The 22,943-nt window shown below is 37.6% G+C and overlaps 1 non-coding gene across 1 annotated transcript; it reads left to right on the top strand.

The window, feature by feature from the left end:
• The first annotated feature begins 14,059 nt into the window (after positions 1-14,059).
• On the top strand, positions 14,060-14,185 carry LOC117030467 (U6atac minor spliceosomal RNA). Its single transcript, XR_004424401.1, has one exon. It is a non-coding gene; the product is annotated as a U6atac minor spliceosomal RNA (small nuclear RNA).
• The last annotated feature ends 8,758 nt before the right edge of the window (positions 14,186-22,943 follow it).

Below are 22,943 nucleotides of genomic sequence, written 5' to 3'. Positions count from 1 at the left end.
CAATTTGGATGCCTTTTATTTCTTTTTCTTGTCTGATTGCTGTGGCTAGAACTTCCAGCACTATGTTGAATAGAAGTGGAGATAGTGGGCAACCTTGCCTTGTTCCTGATCTTAGGGTTAATGGTTTTAGCTTTTCCCCATTGAGTATGATGTTAGCTGTTGGTTTGTCATATATGGCCTTTATTATGTTGAGATATGATCCCTCTATTCCCACTTTCTTAAGGGTTTTTATCATAAATGGCTGTTGGATTTTATCAAATGCTTTTTCTGCATCTATTGATATGATCATGTGATTTTTATTTTTCATTTTGTTAATGTGGTGTATCACATTAATTGATTTGCGGATGTTGAGCCACCCTTGCATACCAGGAATGAATCCCACTTGATCATGGTGTATGATCTTTTTAATGTATTGCTGAATTCTGTTCGCTAATATTTTGTTGACGATTTTTGCATCTATGTTCATTAGAGATATCAGCCTGTAGTTTTCTTTTTTTGTGGTGTCTTTGTCTGATTTTGGGATCAGGGTGATAGTGGCCTCATAAAAAGTGTTTGGGAGCCTTCCCTCCTTCTGGATTTTTTGGAAGAGCTTGAGGAGAATAGGTGATAATTCTTTTTTGAACGTTTTGTAAAATTCACCTGTAAAGCCATCTGGTCCAGGGCTTTTGTTTGTTGGAAGATTGTTGATTACTGATTCAATTTTCCTGGTGGTAATCAGACTATTCAGGTTTTCTGTTTCTTCTTGAGTTACCCTTGGAAGGTTGTACGTCTCTAGAAAATTGTCCATTTCTTCCAGATTGTCAAATTTGTTGGCATATAGTCGCTCATAGTAATTTCTTAAAACTTTTTGTATTTCTGCAGTGTCCATTGTCACTTCTCCTCTTTCATTTCTGATTTTATTAATTTGGGTCCTCTCTCTCTCTTTTTTTAATGAGTCTGGCTAAAGGTTTGTCAATTTTGTTTATCTTCTCTAAGAACAAACTCTTTGATTCATTGATCTTTTGTATTGTTTTTCTGGTTTCTATTTAATTTATTTCTGCTCTGATCTTTATTATCTTCTTCCTTGTGCTCCCTTTGGGCTTATTTTTCTCTTCTTTTTCCAGATCCCTTAAGTGTGAATACAAACCATTGATTAGTGATGTTTCTTGTTTCTTTAGGTAGGCCTGCAAAGCTATGAATTTCCCTCTTAGGACTACTTTCGTGGCATCCCATAGATTTTGGGTTGTTGTATTTTCATTTTCGTTTGTCTCGAGATATCTTTTGATTTCTTCCTTGATCTCCTGCTTGACCCATTCATTATTTACTAATAAGTTATTCAGCCTCCATGAATTGGTGTGTCTTCCAGTTTTTTTCCTGTAGTTCATTTCTAATTTTATAGCATTGTGATTAGAGAAGACAATTGGTATGATTTCAATTTTCTTAAATTTATCAAGACTTGTTTTGTGGCCTAACATATGGTCTATCTTGGAAAATGTTCCTGATTTAGCATTTCTCTTCGTAGACATCTACAGGAGTGGCTTCTGCAACAGGTTGATAAGAGGTCTTTCTTTTGTTTTTCAGTACTTGTTGGTAGAATGTTTTATTTCCTCTCCGACTGCAGCCTTTTATTTCTCTCACACGGTAGTGGTATGTTTTCTCTGCACTATTCCTGCTTCTCACACAATGGGGGGATTCCCTAGGAGACTGGCTTCTCCTCTGTTAATAGTCCGCTTGGGTCACAGGGCGCAGTGTCCGTGTGGGTATGCAGAGAGGTTTTGAAGTTCCAAAGCTCTTTCTGCACCAGATTCAGAGCCTGTATGTTTCAGCAGTTCTGTTTACTCCTGCAGGTATCCGCCTAGATAGGTGGGGCCAGGCACGAGGTGATTTGTGAGAGGTGGCCCAGAGCAATGGCGGTGACCACCACCACAGCCAGTCCTGCTTCCATAGCTCCCTCCCCTCTGTCGGAACTATTTGGGCTGCGAATCTGTGTCTGCAGTCCACAGGTCTCAGAACAGCAAATTTTCTGTTCTTTTGATCTGACACTGCTACTGTTCCACTTCTAGCATCGGCCAGGTGGGGGCAGGGAGAGCTCTGGGAGGGTAGGGAGGGGCGGCTAGTCTCAGTGCCTAAGACTTCCTTTCTATGCTCAGCAGTGAGGGCTTAAACCACTGTTTTCAGCCTTCTTCCCTCAGTCTTTTCTCCGAGGTCTCTGCCTTGAGCGTTGGGTTCAGCCGTGTTATATGCTGTCCCTTCAGCCCTGTGGGCCATAAGCGGAGCCCTAGCTGTCCGAGTTCTTGTCTCTCCGGCAGTTGTCGTAGTTCCGGGACGCAGCAAGCTCCGAGCACTGAGCTATGTCTGCGTCCTGCCCCTGCCCGCTCAGCTCGGTCTCTGTACTTCTTACTTCCCTCCTCCCCCGCCAGCGCGATTTGCCCACCTTTTAGTTAATTCAGTAGTGGGCCCCTTCGTCTTGCCTGTCTGCTGTACAGGGAGTCCTTTGTGGAGTTATTGCTGTTCGATTAGTTGTAAATTCAAGGGGAGCTTTACAGAGGCTCACCTCACGCCACCATTTTGATGACGTATGTAATTTATATTTTTAGAGCATTTTATCACAAAGAAGCAGAATATACACTCTTTTCAAATGCACATGAAACATTTCCCAAGATAGACCACGTGTTAGACCACAAAACAAGTCTCAATATATTTAAAGATTGAAATCATATCAAGTGTCTTTTCTGACCACAGTGGTATGAAACTTGAAATAACTTGCATGAAAAAGAAACCTGAAAAACACATAAGCACATGGAGACAAAACAATATGCTATTAAATAATGAATGGGCCTACAATGAGATGAAAGATGAAATCAAAAGGTACACTGAGACAAATGAAAATGAAAACAGAATGACCCAAAATCTGTGGGACACAGCGAAAGCAGTCATAAAAAAGAAATTTATAGCAATGCAGGTCTATCTAAAGAAACAAGAAAAAAATCTCAAATCATCGGTCTATCTTTAAACTAATGTAACTGGAAAAAAAAACAGCACAGAAAGCCTAGAGAACAGGAAAAGAAATAATAAAGATCAGAGTAGAAATTAATGACATGGAGGGAAAAAAATACAAAAGATCAATGGAACCAAGAACTGTTTTTTTTTGAAAAGATAATCAAAATTGACAAACCCTTCACACAATATATCCAGCAAAAAAAGAGAGGACCCAAATAAAATCATAAAGAAAAAGAAAAAGTGACAAATGACACCACAGAAATACAAAAAAAAATTAAGAAAATGTTATGAGCAACTATATGCCAACAAATTGGACTATCTGGAAGAAATTGATAAATTCCTAGGAGCATACAATCTTCCAAGGCTGAATGAAGAAGAAACAGAAAATCTGAACAGAATATACTAATAAAATCAAATAAGTAATCAACAAGCTCCCAACAAACAAAAGTCCTGGACCAAATGGCTTCAAAGGTGAATTTTACCAAACATTCAAAAAAGAATTAACATTTATTCTCCTCAAACTATTCCAAAAGCCCCAAGAGAAAACTCCCAAGCTCACTTCATAAGGCCAACATTACCCTGATTCCAAAACTACACAAAGACATTACAAAAAAAGAAAACTATAGACTGATATCCCTAATGAAAACTGATGCAGAACTCCGCAACAAAATATTAGTAAACCAAATTCAGCAATATATTAAAAAGATCATACAACACGATCAAGTGGAATTCATTCTTGGTATGTAAGTTTGGTTCAATATCTGTAAATCAATGTGCTACACCACATAAACAAAATGAAAAATAAAAATCATATGGTTACATCAATAGATGAAGAAAAAGCATTTAACAAAATCCAGCAGCGATTTATGATAAAAACTCTCAGCAAAGTGGAAATAGCTGGAACATATCTCAAAATAATTAAGGCCATATATGACAAACCCACAGCTAATATCATACTCAATGGGGAAAAACTAAAGGCATTCCCCTTAAGATCAGAAATGAGATTTTCATCTGTAGACGTTCAGTTTCGGTCTTTAAAAAATATGTATACAAAGAGATATTTATCACCATTGGTCATTAAGGAAATGCAAATTAAAAAGGCAATGAGACATCATAGAAATGGCTGCATGAGGTGAGCCTCTTCAAATCTCCCCTGGAATTTACAACAAATTGAACAGCTGAAATTCCTCAAAGGACTCCCTGCATGACAGACAGGCAAGACTAAGAGACGTGCAACTGAAATCATCTAAAAGTGGGCAATTGGGCAAGACAGGTAGGAAGGAAGGGGGAAATGTAGAGATGCAGACCTTGTAGGTGGCAGGACACAGATCTGAGTTCTGAGTTCCCAGTATTCCACAGCTACAGCAGTCTTGGGAGAGGAAAGAATTCAGACTGCTAGCAGTCCCCTTATGGCCCACACTCCCAATTGAGGAAGCGGCATATAACACAGCTTAACCCAATGCTCACAGCAGAGACCTCTGAGCAAAGACTGAGGACAGAAAAGTGAGAAGCGTGGGTGGTTTAAACCCTCACTGCCAAGCAGAGGACGGAAGGCATAGACATGGATCCTAGCCGACCCCTCCTCAATCTCCCAAAGATCACCCCACCCCCACCTGCCCAGTGCTAGAAGTGGAATGGTAACACTGTCAGATCAAAAGAATAGAATATTTGCAGTTGTGAGAACTGTGGCCTCACAGCCACGGACTCACAGCTCAACTAGATCCAGCAAAGGGGAGGAGACTTGGGTGCAAGACTGGCTGTACTAGTGATCACTGGCATTGCTCTGGGCCGCCTCTCAATCCCACACTGCCTCTGACCCCACATATCTGGATGAATTCCTATAGGGGTAAACAGAGCCTCTGAAACACACAGGCCCTGAAACTGGTGCAGGAAGAGTTTTGGAACTTTAGAAGCTCTCCGCATCCCCCCACGGAGGCGGGGCCCTGAAACCCAAGCAATCAGCTCACAGAAGAGAAGCCCATCTTCCAAGAAACCCTCCCATTATGTGATAAGCTGGAACAGTACAGAGAAAATCTAACACTACAGAGTGAGACAGAATAAAAGGCTGTAGTCAGACAGACAATAAAGCATTCTACCAACACCTACTGCAAAGCAAAAGAAAGACATTTGCCTACCAAACTGGTGCAGAACCCACTCCTGTAGATGCCTGGGAAGAGAAATAATTATTAATTACTTGCTATGAATAACCAAGGTAACAAGGCAGCTCAGAAACAAAATGAAAAGTCTCCAGAAAATGAACCTAGAGACATGGAAATATGTGACTTAAATAACAGAGAATTCAAGATTGCAGTTTTAAAAAACCCTCAACAAAGTCCAACAAAACACATACAGGTAGTTTAATGTACTCAGAAATACAATCAAAGAACAAAATGAACACTTTACCAAAGAGATTGAAATTTTAAAAAAGAACCAAATAAATTTCTGGAGATTAAGAACTCAATCAAAGAAATGAAGAATGAAATAGCCAGCTTCGGTAATAGAGCTGACCAGATGGAGGAAAGAACCAGTGACATCAAGGATAGAAACCTAGAAATGACACACATGGAAGAAGAGAGAGATGAGATTTCAGAGAAATGAAAGAACTCTATAAGAACTTTCTGACTCCATCAGAAAGAGCAATATAAGAATAATGGGCATACAAGAAGGAGAAAGGAAGAAGGGAACAGAGAATATACTCAAACAAATAGTCAACAAGAGCTTCCCAAACTTATGGAAAGAAATGGATCCTCGAATCCAAGAAGCAAGTAGAACATCTAATTACATCAATCCCAACAGACCTTCTCCAAGGCACATTGTACTGAAGCTGTCAAAAATGAATATCAAGGAAAGAATTCTCAAGACAGCCAAGGAAGAGAATACGGTAACCTACACAGGAAAGCCCATTAGATTATCATCAGATTTTTCAGCAGAAACTCTACAAGCCAGGAGGGAGTTTAATCAAATATTGAAACTATTGGAAGAGAGAAATTATGAGCTAAGAATAATATATCCAGCAAAGATATCTTTTAGATATGAAGGAGGAATAAAGACCTTTCCAGACATACAGAAGCTGAGGGAATTTTCTAACACACGACCTGACATACAAGTAATAAAGGAGACTACTCAGCCTGAAATAAAAAGAAGCAAAAGAAAACAAAACCATGAGTAGTGTTATAAACAGGCAGACAGAAGCAGTAATAGGAACACCTAGACCAAATAGAACACTATACATTTAAACATAATATGGGGGGTAAAGAAGAAAATAAAAAGAAAAGAGAGGAAAAAACAACTTGCTACTGCAGCAAAGAAATCAATTCACAGCATAAATAGGGATCTTTTGTAACAAGAGTAAATATCTGAACTGGAAAAAGGAAATGAAGAAGGAAAGCATGCTGAAGAAAATGGAATACTCTAAATACGAAACTTTCTTTACATAAACTTAATGGTAACCACTCAAAAAATGCAGAACTGAAATACATGACATAAAAAAGAAGAAACAGAGGGAAAAAGCATAGAATACAACCAAACTGAAATAATAGGTAGCACCAAAAATGTAAAGAAACAATGGAGATACTTTCCTACCAGAAAACCTACCAGATAGAATGATAGGAAATCCTCATATATCAACAATCACCCTAAATGTAAATGGACTGAATTCATCAATAAAAGGTCACAGAGGAGCAGATTGGATCAAAAAACTAAACCCAACTATATAATTATTCCAAGAGACACTTCTCAGGTACAAGAACAAATAAAAATTCAAAGTGAAAGGGTGGAAATTGACACTCCAAGCAAATGGTATCCAGTGAACAGCATGTGTAGCCATACTGATATCAGATGAAACAGACTTCAGGGTAAAAAAGGTAACAAGTGACAAAAATATACATTTCATAATGATAAAGGGGACTATACAACAAGAAGACGTTACAGTCATCAATATTAATGCCCACAATCAGGGAGGACCAAATTATACAAAGCAACTACTAGCAGAACTAATGGGAGATATTGACCAAAACACAGTTATAGTAAGGGACCAAAATAAATCATTGACAGCTATGGGTAGATCATCCAAACAAAAAATAAATAAATAAATATCAAGCCTAAATGACACATTAGATGAAATGGACATAATTGACATTTATAGAGCACATCATCCTAGAACATCAGATTATACATTCTTTTCTAGTGTACATGGAACATTCTCAAGGATAGACCATATTTTGGGATAAAAAATTAACCTCAGCAAATTTAAGAAGATTGAAATCATACCAAGCATATTCTCTGATCACAAAGCTTTGAAATTGGATATCAACTGCAAAAAGAAAGCAGGAAAAAATCCAAATACATGGAGATTAAACAACATACTTTTATAGAACGACTGGGTCAAAGAAGAAATGAGAGGAGAGATCAAAAGATACATAGAAACAAATGACAATGAAAATACACAATATCAATTTTTTTTTGGATGCAGCGAAAGCAGTTTTAAGAAGGAAATTTATATCACTACAGCCCTATCTCAAGAAAAAAGAAAATTCCCAGATAAATAACTTCACGTTACACCTTAAAGGACTAGAAAAGAACAACAAGTGAAATCCAAAGTCAGCAGAAGGAAGGAAATAATGAAAATCAGAGCAGAACTGAAAGAAATAGCAAAAATTAGAAATACAAACAATACAACAAATAGCTGGTTCTTTGATAAGATTAATAAAATTGACAAACCTTGGCTAGACTCACTAAGATAAAAAAAGAAATGATATAAATAAACAAAATAAAAAATTAAAGAGGGGAAGTTTCCTTAGATGCCACAGAAATACAAAGGATCATCCAAGAATACTATGAAGGACTATATGCCACCAAATTCAATAACCTAGGAGAAATGGAATGTTCCTAGAAACATATAACCTTCCTAGGCTGAATTATGATTTGGAAAATCTAAATAGACCTATCAACACTAAGGAAATTAAATGAGTCATCCGAAACCTTCCCAAAAGCAAAAGTCCAGGACCAGATGGCTTCACTAGTGAATTCTACCAAGCATTCAAAGAGGATTAATACCTGTCCTCCTCAAACACTTCCCCAAAATTTAAGAGACCATACTCCCTAACTCATTTTATGAGGCTAAATTTACCCTGATAGCAAAACTTGGTAAGGATAACACCAAGAAAAGAAAGTTACAGACCAATATCTCTGATGAATACAGATGTAGAAATTCTAAACAAAATTCTAGCAAATCATATGCAACAATGCATTGAAAAGATTATATATCATGACCAAGTGCGATTCACCCCACAGGCACAAGGATGGTTCAACAAACGCAAATCGATCAATGTGATATGCCACATAAACAAAATAAAGCAGAAAAATCACGATTATATCAATTAATACAGAAAAAGCATTTGGGAAGATACAACATCAATTAATGATTAATACAGTTAATAAAATGGTTATAGAGGGAAGGACCATAACATAACAAAGGCCATATACGATAAACCCTCAGCGATAATAATGTCATAATTAATCGTGGAAAACTGAAGCCCTTTCCTGTATATTCAGGATCATGACCGGCCTGTTCCCTATCACTTTGGCTTTTCAACATACTATTGGAAGTCCTAACCAGAGAAATCAGGTAAGAGAAAGAAATAAAAAGCATCCGAATTGGAAATGAAGAAGTTACATTGTATCTCTTTGCAGATGACATGATAGAAAATTCTAAAGACTCCACCAAAAAGCTATTAGAAACAATAAAAGAATACAGTAAAGTTGCCGGCTACAAAATCAATGTACAAACGTCCATTGCATTCCTATATACTAACAATGATACCTCAGAAAAAAAATTCCTTTTGCAATTCCAACAAAAAAGAATAAAATACCTAGGAACAAACTTAACCAAGGATGTGAAAGACCTATACCCTGAACACTGTAAGACTTTTTAAAAAGAAATTGAAGACGACACAAATAAATGGGAAGACATTTTTGTGTTCATAGACCAGAAGAATCAACATAGTTAAAATGGCCGTATTACCCAAAGCAATATACAGATTTAATGCCATCCCCATCAAAATACCTATGGCATTTTTTAAAGAATAGAACAAAAAAATCATCAGATTTGTATGGAACAACAAAAGACCCCGAATAGCCAAAGCAATCCTAAGGAAAAAGAACAATGCTGGAGATATCACACTCCTTGAATTCAGCTTGGAATACAGGGCAAAAATAATCAAAACAGTACGGCATTGGCAGAAAAGCAGACACACAGACCAATGGAATAGAACTGATAACCCAGAAATAAATCCACATAATATGGACAGATAATTTTTGACAAAGAAGCCAAAAACATACAATGGAGAAAAGACCACCTCTTCAATGAATGGTACTGGGAGAATTGGAAAGGCACAAGCAAAAGAATGAAATTAGTTTGGTATCTGTCACCATTTATCAAACATAACTCAAATGGATCAAAGACCTAAACATAATTCCTGAAATAATAAACTGCATAGAAGAAAGCATTATGGACTTTGTGTTCAAAGAGGATTTTATGAATTTGACTTCAAAGGCAAGTGAAGTAAAAGCTAAAAGAAGTGAATGGGACTATATCAAACAAAAAAGCATCTGCACAGCAAAGGAACCATCGACAAAATAAAGAGGCAAAGAATAAAATGGGAGAAGATTTTTGCAAATAATGCCTCCGATAAGGGGCTAATATCCAAAATATATAAAGAACTCATACAACTCAACAAAAAAGATCAAATAATCCAATTAAAAAAAATACATAGAGGACCTGAATAGACATTTCTCCAATGAGGACACAGAAATGGCCAATAGACCTATGAAAAAATGCTCAACATCGCTAATCATCAGAGAAATCTAAATAAAAACCACAATGAGATATCATCTTACAGCAGTTAGAATGGCTACCATCAACACAGCAAATAATCACAAGTGTTGGAAAGGCTGTGGAGAAAAAGAAACCCTCATACACTGTTGGTCAGAATGCAGATTCATGCAGTTGCTACGGAAGGCAGTGTGAAGGTTCCTCAAAAAATTAAGAATAGAATCACCATATGACCCAGGAATCCTTCTCCTGGGTATCTACCTAAAAAATCTGAAAATATTAATCAGAAAACATATATGTGCTCTGATGTTCATTGCAGCTTTATTTACAGTGGCCAAGACATGGAAAGAACCATAGTGTCCTTCGATAGATGATTGGATAAATAAGTTATGGTATATACACACAATGGAATACTATTCAGCCATAAGAAAAGATGAAATGGTGCCATTTGCAACAACATGGATGGATCTTGAGATTATTATTATGCTAATTGATAAAAGTCAGACAGAAACAGTCGAGAACCATATGATTTCACTGATATGTGGTATATAAACTGAAAACAACAAAGGAACAAGGCAAACAAATGAAGAAACAAAAACTCAACACAGACAATAGTTTAGTAGAGGGTAGGTGTGAGGGGGGTCGTACATGAGGGTAAAAGGGATCAAATATATGGTGATGGAATGATAACTGATTCTGGGTGGTGAACACCAAATGTGATATATAGATGATGTATTGCATAATTGTACTCCTGAAATCTATGTAACTTTATTAACAATTGTCACCCCAATTATTTTTAATTAAAAAAATAGTAAAAGAAAAAAAAGAATAAAAGATCAGGAACAAGATAAGGATGCCTACTATCACCAAGTTTATTCAACATAGTGCTGAATGTTCTAGACACTGCAATTAGACAAGTAAAAATTATATAAATCATCCAAATGGGAAAGGAAGAAGTGAATTTTTTGTTATTTGCAGATGACATGATACTATATATAGAGAGAACATCAAAGATTCAACAACAGCAAAAAAAAAAAAAAACTATTAGAACTGATAAATGAATTTAGGAAAGTAGCAGGATACAAATTTGATATTCACTAATCAGTTGCATTTTTATATAACAATAACAAAGTATTTGAAAGAGAAATTAAGAAAACAATCCCATTTACAATTATGTCAAAAAACTCAAATAAAATACTTATGAATAAATTTAACCAAGGAAGTAAAATACCCATACTCAGAAAATTATAAGACACTGATGAGAGCAATTAAAGAATATATAAATAAATGGAAACATATACCATGTCCATGGATAGGAAGAATTAATATAGTTAAAATGTCTATACTACCCAAAAGACTATATAGGGTCAATGCAATCCCTATGAAAATATCAATGGCATTTTTCAAAGAACTACAACAAATAATCCTAAAATTTGTATGGAACCAAAAAGACCGTGAACAGCCACAGCAATCTTGAGAAAGAAGAAGAAAGCTGGAGGTATCATGCTATCTGATATTAAATTATACTACATGGCCATAGTAATCAAAGCAGCATGGTACTGGTATAAAAAGAGACACATAGATCAATGGAGCAGAATAGAGAGTCCAGAAATAAATTCCTACCTATGTGGTGATTTAGTCTATGACAAAGGAATCAATAATTTATATTTGCTTATATAACAGTCTATTTAATAAATGGTGCTGGGAAAACTGGACAGATACATGCAAAAAAAAAGAGAAAGAAAGAAATCAACTGGACCACCTTCTTATGCCATATACAATAATAAACTCAAAATGGATTAAAGAGTTAAAAGTAATACCCAAACCATAAAACTCCTAGAAGAAAATATAGCAAGTAAACTCTCAGACATTACCCTTAGTAATCCTTTTACTGACATATCTCCTTGGGCAAGGGAAACAAAAGAAAAAAATAAATGGGGCTACATCAAACTAAAAAGGTTTTTCACAGCAAAGGAAACCATCAACAAAACAAAAAGACATCCTAGTGAATGGGAGAAAATATTTGCCAATTATACATCTGATAAGGGGTTAATGTCTAAAATTTATATATAAATAAACCACGCATATAACACAACCAGAAAAAAAAATCCAATTAAAAAATGGGCAGAGGATCTGAATAGACATTTCTTCAACTAGGACATACAAATGGTAATGGAAATGTAAAAAGACATCACTAATCACCAGAGAAATGCAAATTAAAACCACAATGAGATACCACCTCACACCTGTCAGGGTGGCTATCATCAATAAATCAACAAACAAGTGCTGGTGAGGATGTGAAGAAGAGGGAACTCTGGTGCACTGTTGGTGGGATTGCAAATTGGTGCAGCCACTATGGAAAACAGTATGGAGGTTCCTCAAAAAATTAGAAAAAGAACTACCTTATGACCCAGCAATTCCACTTCTGGGTATTTATCCAAAGAAATACAAAACGCTAATTCGAAAAAAAATTATACACCCCTGTGTTTACTGCAGCACTGCTTACAATAGCCAATATATGGAAACAATCAAAGTGCCCATCAATTGGATAAAGAAATTATGGTACATTTATGCACGTTAGTATTAATCTGCCATAAAAAAGAATAATATCTTACCATTTGTAACATGGATGGACCTAGAAGGTATTATGCTAAGTGAAATAAGTCAGACTCAGAAAGACAAATACCATATGATCTCACTTGTATATGGAATCTAAAGAACATAATAAACAAGCAAACAAAACAGAAATAGATTCATAGATACAGAGAACAAACTGATGGTTGCTAGATGGGTGGAGGGGTTAGGAGGTGGGTGAGAAATGTGAAGGGATTAGGGAGTACCAATTGGTAGTCACAAAATAATCATGGGGATGTGAAATACAGTATGGGAAATATATTCAATAATGTTTTAAAGACTATGTATGGTGTCAGATGGGAACTGGACTTATGGGGGTGGGGTCACTTCATAGGTTATATGAATGACTAACCACTGTGCTGTACACCTGAAAGTATTATAAAATAATATTGAATGTCAAAAACACACACATGCATGTGCGCGAGATCTGACAATTATGTTCGCGAACTCATCCTAGAAAAAGTGCTACATACCTCATTGCTGAATATCACTAGGGTCACCTTCGAAGTACTCCCCTTGGGAAGCTATGCACCAATGCCAGCTCCTAGTCCACCCTTCAAAGCAACTTTGGAACTCTTTCTGGAATGGCCATCAGAACTGTCATCCTATTACCCTTGATGTCCTGAATGTCAATCAAAATGTCTTCCTTTCAATATTTCCTTTATCTTTGGGTAAAGAAAGAAGTCATTGGGGGCCAGATCAGGTGAGTGTGGGAGGGTGTTCCAATACATTGATTTGTTTACTGACTAAAAACTCCCTCACAGACAGTGCCGTGTGAGCTGGTGCATTGTCTTGATGCAAGAGCCATGAATTGTTAGAGAAAAGTTGAGGTCGGCTAACTTTTTTATGCAGTCTTTTCAGCACTTCCAAATAGTAAACGTGGTTAACTGTTTGTCCAGTTGGTGCAAATTCATAATGAATAATCCCTCTGATATCAAAAAAGGTTAGCAACGTCGATGCAACAAGTTTGTGAACTTAAGTGTCAGACCTCATATATAATTATATACAAATATAGTGAATATAGTCAATGGTATTGTAATAGCTATGTACAATGTCAGATGGTTAATAGACTTGGTAGGGTTATTATTCTATGAGGGGTGCAAATGTCTAATCATTATGTTGTGTTGTACACCTGAAACTGAAAAAAAACACAGTTGGACTTTGCTTATGAAAATTGACCCAAACATACTTTTTTGTGGTTGAAGTATGTAAGAAATTTAAGAAACACATCAGTCATAACACAAATGCTCAGCATATTTGGGCCCCAACAGTTTATCTGTTCCATCAAAATACACTGTGAATAATGTCTGATAAACTTGTATTTCCCATGATCAACCTACACCAGAGCTCTCATTAGCATGTATGGCCCAGGAAATGAGGATTTAATTCAAATTAGTCAAGATGTTTAGCTCCTACTCAATAAAAGTCCCAGTCCTAGACTCCTCTCAGGGGTGACATAGAGGAGAATGTGTCATGCATGAATCTTGCTGTTACTCAAGTGTCTTATAACCTACCTGGCAGCAGAGTGGAAAGAAAGAGGTAGTGGGGGCAGATATGACAAGACAAGGGTGCAGTTAGGAAGATTGTGATTTGTGCCATAGAGAAATATATATGGTGTTGTATGAAAGGAGAGAAGGTTAGGACTCCACTTTACAATGATGGAAGAGGCCCTCCGGCATGACAAAACACATATGTTTAAGGCATTGCCACATACTTCATGGAATCTAACCATTGTTTTTTATGTCAACTGTAATTGAAAAAAAATATATTATATATAATATATATATTATGAATTTCTACGTAATTTCAGAAGAGGAAAGTAGGAAGAGAAGAAGAGTTTGGGACAGGAAGGGAAATGTAGCAAATAGTTCAATGTCAGCAAAGTTTGAGGCATTGTAAAATGTAATGTGAGTAATAGAAGAGTGAGGGAAAACACAGTATCTGGTTTAAGGAGTCTGTAGTCTAATGAGAGAAATAGACTTAAGCACGACATGTGCATGTGTAAAGACCCATACTCACCATGATTGAAGTCAATATATGGTAAACAGAAACTCATACCTGTTTAAGTTCCTCCTGTGGGCCAGGCACTATACTTGACAATTTACCTATTTTCAAAGCAACCCTGAGGCTTAGTTATGGTTTCTCTGTTTTCTATAGGAGTAAACTGAGTTTCAAGGAAATTAAGAATCGAGTTCAAGATTATTTATTTAATAAGTAGCATAGGGAGTAATTTGAACCCATGATGAACAGCATTTTAATAGCCATCATTTACTGAGTTCCATGTTTATTAGATACTTGATATGTGTTAAGTTTATATTTTACAACAATTCTGCAAGGTATGTATTATGGCCATCATTTTACAGATCAGGAAACTTAGTCTGAGAGAAATTTAATGACTTTCTAAGATCTCAGCAATTATTGGAACAATTAGGATTGAAATCTGGGTCTATCTCCCTCTAAGGCCTATTTTTTACAATGAAACTGCTCACTGGAGAAACAGAAGAGATTAATTATGAAGATCTTGGTGGGGTACTTTGGGAAGGGGTAACATTTGAGACAGGCTTTTAAAATGGTTACAGCCTCAACAGATAGAATTGGATTAGACAGATACTTAAGCTGGGAGGACAAACACAGAGATGGAGCAATGTAGAGCAAGGCATGTTTTGAAGAACGGTTTGAAATGGTTTGGCATAACTAGATTGTAGGGAACCTCAGAAGAAAGAATGTAGTAAAAATAGCTAGACACTGAAATAGCTACAGTATCATAAAGAGGAGTTGTTGTTTTTTCTGTTTTTAATAAGGAAATATTGAAAGCTTTTGACCTTAGAATTGACGTGATCAGACATGTGCTTTTTCTTATTTGTTGTCTCCATGCACCACTAGATTGAGAATGCCAAGACAGCAGGGATTCTCTGTTCAGGTCATTACTGTGCCTCTAGTGACCAGAGCAGGGCCTAGCACATAACTAAGGTTGCTGTCTGCAGCCCTGAGCTTTATAAACTGCGTAATTTCAGTGGGTGGCATTCACATATACTTCAATAAAATAATGTAACCTAATGTTGCACAATTTGTAAACACTGGGCATAATAGGCACTCAAATATTATAAATTAATGATGAATTTGCTTTAGGAAAGTGAGTATGTATGGGCTTTATAGGATGTATTGCAGGAGGGAGAGAATCAGAGAACAGGGAATGTTAGCACAGTTTTTAAGTAGTCTAAGGAAAAGATAATGATCAGAACTACCTAACCGAAATAGAAAGACAGAACAGAGGCAAGACATGACTCCATGGTAGAATTCACATATTTTTTTTACTGATTTGGCATATATCAGTAAAAATATGTCTATAGAAGGGAAAGAGTTATAGGAAGGGTAAAGTGGAAGATAACTCCAGGATTTATAGCCTGAGTACCTGGGAGGATGATAATGACATTAACTTAGAAAAGGAAAATAAGGAAAACAAGCAAGTTTGGTGGATAAGGTAGTGGATGGACAATGAATTCAGAGAGGTGCATGTTGAGTTTGAGAAGGCTGTGAGATGTATATATAGACCTATCTATTTACTGGCATTTGAATAAACTGGTCTGAGACTCAGTACAGAGATCAGGGGTAGAATCATAAATTTTGGAGACTTTGAAGCCATGGAAGGAGCAAAGATGCGGAATGAGAAGAGGAGGCAAAGAAATGTAGCACCTCAACAAATGCCTAATAATGAAAAAGTGGACAGTAAAAGTGAAAACACAAGGACACCAAGAAGATGTGCTCGAGATGTAGAAGAACAGGAGCATTAAGTTTCTCAGAAGCAGGAGACATGCAGATAGCCATCAATACTGACATTTGTCAAGAAGTCAAAGAAAACAAGGACTGAAAAACAAGTTGATGGATTTATTAATTAGAAAGGTAAGTTTTTTAAAAATTTATTGGGGTGACAATTGTTAGTAAAATTACATAGATTTCAGGTATACAATTCTGTATTACATCATCTATAAATCCCATTGTGTGTCACCACCCAGAGACAGTTCTCCTTCCATCACCATATATTTGATCCCTTTTACCCTCATGTACGACCCCCCATCCCCCTTACCTTCTGGTAGCCTATAAGCTATTGTCTGTGTCTATGAGTTCTTGTTTCTCATTTGTTTGTCTTGTTTTTTGTTGTTTTTGGTTTATATACCACATATCAGTGAAATCATATGGTTCTCTGCTTTTTCTGTCTGACTTATTTCGCTTAATATTATACTCTCAAGATCCATCCATGTTGTCACAAATGTTCCTAAATCATCTTTTCTTACCGCCAAATAATATTCCATTGGGTATATATACAACTTCTTTATCCATTCATCTATCGAAGGACATTTTGGTTGTTTCCATGTATTGGCCACCGTAAACAAAGCTGCAATGAACATTGGAGCACACGTGTCTTTATGTGTAGATGTTTTCAGATTTTTTGGGTAGATACCCAGGAGAGAGATTGCTGGGTCATATGGTAATTCTACTCGTAATTTTTTGAGGAACCTCCACACTGTCTTCCATAATGGCTGCACCAGTCTGCATTCCCACCAACACTGTATGAGGATTCCTTTTTCTCCACAGCCTCTCCAACACTTGTTACTATTTGTCTTGTTGATGAGAGCCACTCTGACTGGGGTGAGGTGACATCTCATTGTGGTTTTTATTTGCATTGATCTGATGATTAGTGATGTTGAGCATTTTTTCATGTCTATTTGCCATTTGTATGTCCTCTTTGGAGAAATGTCTCTTCAGGTCCTCTGCCCATGTTTCAGTTGGGTTGTTTGTTTTTTGTTGTTGAATTTCATAAGTTCCTTGTATATTTTGGATATTAGCCCCTTATCGGAGGCACTGTTTGCAAAAATCTTCTCCCATTCAGTTGGTTGCCTCTTTATTTTGTCGATGGTTTCTTTTGCTGTGTAGAAGCTTTTAAGTTTCATATAGTCCCATTTGTTTATTTTAGCTTTTACTTCCATTGCCTTTGGAGTCCAATTCATAAAATGCTCTTTGAACCCAAGGTCCATAAGTTTAGTACCTATGTTTTCTTCTATGCAGTTTATTGTGTCAGGTCTTATGCTTAAGTCTTTGATCCATTTTGAATTGATTTTGGTACATGGTGACAGATAGCAGTCCAGTTTCATTCCTTTGCACGGGGCTTTCCAATTCTCCCAGCACCATTTATTGAAGAGACTGTCTATCCTCCATTGTATGTTTTTAGCTTTTTTGTCAAAAATTATCTGTCCATATTTATGTGGTTTTATTTCTGGGTCTCAATTCTATTCCATTGGTCTATGTGTCTGTTTTACTGCCAATACCATGCTGTTTTGATTATTGTAGCCCTGTAGTACAAGCTAAAGTCAGGGAGTGTGATACCTCCAGTATTGTTCTTTTTTCTTAACATTGCTTTGGCTATTCGGAGTCTTTTGTGGTTCCAAACAAATCTGATGATTTTTTGTTTTATTTCGTTAAAAAACGTCATTGGAGTTTTGATGGGAATTGCATTAAATCTGTATATTGTTTTGGGTAATATGGCCATTTTTATCTATGTTGATTCTTCCAATCCATGAGCACGGAATGTCTTTCCATTTCTTTGTGTTTTCTTTAATTTCTTTCAAAAATGTATTATACTTTTCAGCATATGTGTCGTTCACATCCTTGGTGAAGTTTATTCCTAGGTATTTTATTCTTTTTGCTGCAATTGCAAAAGGAATTGTTTTTTTTTTGTATTTCTTTTTCTGAGATTTCATTGTTAGTATATAGGAATGCAATGGACTTTTGTACGTTGATTTTGTAGCCAGCAACTTTACTGTATTCGTTGATTGTTTCAAATAGCTTTTTGGTGGAGTCTTTAGGGTTTTCTATATATAGCATCATATTATCTGCAAAGAGTGATAATTGAACTTCTTCATCCCCAATGTGGATGCCTTTTATTTCTTTCTCTTGCCTGATTGCTCTGGCAAGGACTTCCAACACTATGTTGAAAAGCAGGAGTGATAGGGGAGAGCTCTGTCGTGTTCCTGAACATAGAGCAAAGGGCTTCAGTCTTTCACCATTAATTATGAGATTAGCTGAGGGCTTCTCACATATGGCCATTATTATGTTAAGGTATTTTCCTTCTATACCTATTTTATTAAGTGTTTTAATCATAAATGGATGTTGTATCTTGTCAAATGCTTTTTCTGCATCAATTGATATAATCATATGATTTTTGTCCTTTATTTTCTTTATGTGATGTATCACATTGATGGATTGGGGGATGTTGAACCATCGTTGTGCCCCAGGGATGAACACCACTTGGTCGTGATGAATAATCTTTTTAATGCATTGTTGTATTCAATTTGCTAGAATTTTGTTTAGGATTTTTGCATCTGTATTCAGCAGAGATATTGGTCTGTAGTTTTCTTTTTTTGTGTTGTCCTTACCAGGTTTTGGTATCAGGGTAATGTTGGCCTCATAAAATGAGTTAGGGAGTACTGTCTCTTCTTCAATTTTTTGGAAGAGTTTGAGCAGGATTTGTATTAGATCCTCTTTAAAGGTTTGGTAGAATTCACTAGTGCAGCCATCTGGTCCCAGACTTTTGCTTTTGGGAAGGTTTTGGATGACGGATTCAATTTCATTACTGGTGTTCGGTCTGTTTAGATTTTCCAGTTCTTCATGGCTCAGCCTTTAAAGGCTATATCTTCCTAAGATCTTGTCCATTTGGTCTAGGTTATTGAATTTGGTGGCATATAGTCCTTCATTGTATTCTTGGATGATCCTTTGTATTTCTGTGGTGTCCGTGATAACTTCCCCTTTTTCATTTCTGATTTTGTTAATTAGTGTTTTCTCTCTTTTTGTCTTAGTGACTCTAGCCAACGGTTTGTCAATTTTGTTAATCTTTTCAAAGAATCAGCTCTTTGTCACATTAATTTTTTCTATTGTCTTTTTGTTCTCTATTTCATTTAGTTCTGCTCTGATTTTTGTTATTTCCTTTCTTCTGCTGACCTTGGGTTTCACTTGTTCTTCTTTTTCCAGTTCTTTAAGGTGTAAAATGTCCGTGTGGGTATGCGGAGAGCTTTTGAAGTTCCAAATCTCTTCTTGCGCCAGATTTAGAGCCTGTATGTTTCAGCAGTTCTGTTTAGTCCTGCAGGGATCCACCCAGATAGGTGGTGCCAGGGGCAGGGTGAGCTGTGAGAGGTGGCCCAGAGCAATGGCGGCGACCACCACCACAGCCGGTCCTGCTTCCACAGCTCCCTCCCCTCTGCTGTTACTAGTTGGGCTGCAACTCTGTGTCTGCGGTCCACAGTTCTCAGAACAGCAAATATTCTGTTCTTTTGATTTGACACTCTTACTGTTCCGCTTCCAGCGCCGGGCAGGTGGGGGTGGGGTGAGCTCTGGGAGGGAGGGAGGGGCGTGTAGTCTCAGTGCCTAAGGCTTCCAGTCTCTGCTCAGCAGTGAGGGCTTAAACCACTGTTTTCAGCCTTCTTCCCTCAGTCTTTGCTCCGAGGTCTCTGCTGTTAGCGTTGGGTTCAGCTGTGTTATATGCTGCCCCCTCAGCCCTGTGGGCCACAAGCCGAGCCCTAGCAGTCCGAGTTCTTCCCTCTCTAGCAGCTGCAGTAGTTCCAGCATGTAGTGATCTGTGAGCACTGAGCTAGGTCTGCGTCCTGCGCCCACCCACGTGGCTCGTTCTTTGCACTTCTCCCTTTCCTCCTCCCCCGCTTGCGTGGTTCGCCCACATTTCGGTGAATACAGTAGTGGGCCTCTTCATCTTGCCTGTCTGCTGTGCAGGGAGTCCTTTGTGAAGTTATTGTTGTTCGATTAGTTGTAAATTCCAGGGGATCTTTACAGAGGCTCACCTCACGCCGCCATTTTGATGACCTATATCCAGAAGGTCACTTCTATAGAAAATCAGTAAGATAGTGAGGTTAGAAGCTAGATTGCAAATTATTAAAGAGTGACTATCAGGTAAGAAAATGGAGACAGGAAATGCAGATTACAAACAAATAGTTAAAGAAGTAAGAAAGATCGGATTGTAACTCGGAAAAGGATCAGGGATAAGGAACCATTTTAAAGGACACAGGGATATTTGTGTGTGTCTTCTGATTAAGGGAAAGGAATCAATGAAGATATTTAAATGGAAATGATTGATGAGGTGAAGTGCCACAAAAAAAGGAAGAGATGTGAACAAGAGCACAGCAAAAAAGATTATTCTTGGAATATGGAAAGGACACTTCTTTCAAGACAGGTGGGAATAGGAAATATTAGGTAGAGATATTAATAGAAAATATAAAATGAAGGCAAGGCAATTTTAGGAGTTCATGGTTGGCGGCCTCAATCTTCTCTATAAAGTAGGATACAACTCCGTCTGCTAAGCTATGGACTCTTTCTTTTCTTTTGTTCCCCCCAATTTTTCCGCCTCTCCCCAGACTCCAGTTCAAGCCGTTGTTTCGCAGTCTAGTTGTGTAGGACACAGCTCCCTGACCCATGCTGGTATTATGAGCCTTGCGCTCCCTCTGGCTGAGGCAGTTGGTTGCTGGTCGTCGGTCGGCCTCTCACAGCAGCTGATGGCAGCTCTTACCAGCTACTGGCCAGTCACGCTAGCCATGGGCTGCTCATGGCAGGACATGGTAGCCCACGGCAGCACACAGCAGCCCATGTCGACCTCTGGCTGCTCATGGCAGCTCAGCTCAGGGAGAGCTGTTGTTTACAATCTTAGCTGTAGAGGGCACAGCTCACTGGCCCATGTGGAAATCGAATCTGTGACCTAAGCGTTCGGAGCATGGTGCTCCAAGCACCTGAGCCACCAGGCTGGCCCTATGGACTCTGTCTTAGAATAAAAGCAGTCTTCAGTTATTAAACTACAAATACCCTTAGGGTTATTTGCATTTTGACAATGTTTGGTGAACTTTATATTTATTTCATAACCTTACTGAATTCTGCTTGTGTTTTTTTAAAAGTTTTGTTTTAGAAAGCTTAGTTTGGCAACTTTACGCCTATTATCAGAAAGCAGTCATATCAGAAAGCAGTTTTATATTGAATCCTGTGTGATGATTGCCATGGAAATAATTGAATACAAACTTTATATAACACCCAGCTAAGCTATTGATCAGGTGGGAAGGAGAGAGTATCAAATCATTTCACTCAGGAGAAGAAAAAAGAAACACTAGAGAGGTTGTTAGGTGAAGAGAAACCTTTGGCTGGGAAAAACACAATTACGGTTTTCACAAATGCAAATGTTGGGCATAGATGGTTGGGACTTTATATACCTGTTTTAAACAAGTAAATGTGTTCGAATCATGAATGCTCAGACTCAAGCAGAGAAGATGACATGAGGCCTTATACAGAGAGTAGTAATAGATAAAAACCTGGCTCACCGAAGTGAAGAAAGGACTAGGACTGGTTCATTAAATCCAAGTGAAATTAGAGCAGAACCAATACTTGGGTTTCAAAATCAAATACTCATGGAGTAACTATGTAAGAAAGAGGCAGACAAAGTGGCAAAGGTAGAAAACAAAATCTTATTTAACTGGAATACAGTTAATGTAAATCTCACATATCCTTGACCTTTTTATACTCTCATGTTATAAAAAAAGATATCAAGTAAAAATAAGGTTATTGAGTTTTATAACGGACTGCAGCTAGGCTTTATACAGAGGCAGCTAAATCCCCTATACTTTTCTGTCTGTAGGTTTAGATGATGGTAGGGTGTTTGTGGAACAGGTTGGCTATAGTTAGGGAATTGCAATTCCATCCATCCATGTTCTTGAAATAGAATTTCTCCAAGACTGGAAATAAATGAATGTGAACTCAGTTCATTAGTATAGACCAAGGGGTGGAGGGATGTCAGTTGGAAAGGGGACTGATCAGTTATATCAGTTTAGCAACAAAACAGTCACAGACACAAATTCCAAGGAAGTCACAGTAATTCAATCCCATATAAAACTACCCTGTATTAAATCCATGCTCATCACAAAAACTCATTTTATGGATATTCTATCATTCAGGTATTTGCACACTATAAAGGTCATATACAAAAAGTATAAAAAAAAAGAGACATCATCAAAATGGCGGCATGAGGTGAACCTCTATAAATCTCCCGTGGAATTTACAACAAATGGAACAACCAGAACTCCAAAAAAGACTCCCTGCACAGCAGACAGGCAAGACGAAGAGCCCCACTACAGAATTCACCTAAAGGTGGGCATATTGCAAAAGCAGGGGAGGTGGGAAGGGAGAGGTACAGAGACAGAGCCGCGCGAGATCAGGACACAGACCTAGCTCAGTGGTCCGAGCTCGCTGCATCCTGGAACCACTGCAGCTGTGGGAGAGGAAAGAACTCAGACTGATACAGCTCGGTTTATGGCCCACAAGGCTGAGGGGACAGCATATAACACGGCTGAATCCAACGCTCATGGCAGACACCTCAGAGAAAACACTGAGGGAAGAAGGCAGAAAATGGTGGTTTAAGCCCTCACTGCTGAGCACAGAATGGAAGCCTTAGGCATTGAGA

Source organism: Rhinolophus ferrumequinum, chromosome X (assembly GCF_004115265.2).
Source record: "Rhinolophus ferrumequinum isolate MPI-CBG mRhiFer1 chromosome X, mRhiFer1_v1.p, whole genome shotgun sequence".
NCBI lineage: Eukaryota > Metazoa > Chordata > Mammalia > Chiroptera > Rhinolophidae > Rhinolophus > Rhinolophus ferrumequinum.
Note: the sequence above shows the minus strand (reverse complement) of the source record. Positions and strands in the feature narration are given on the sequence as shown.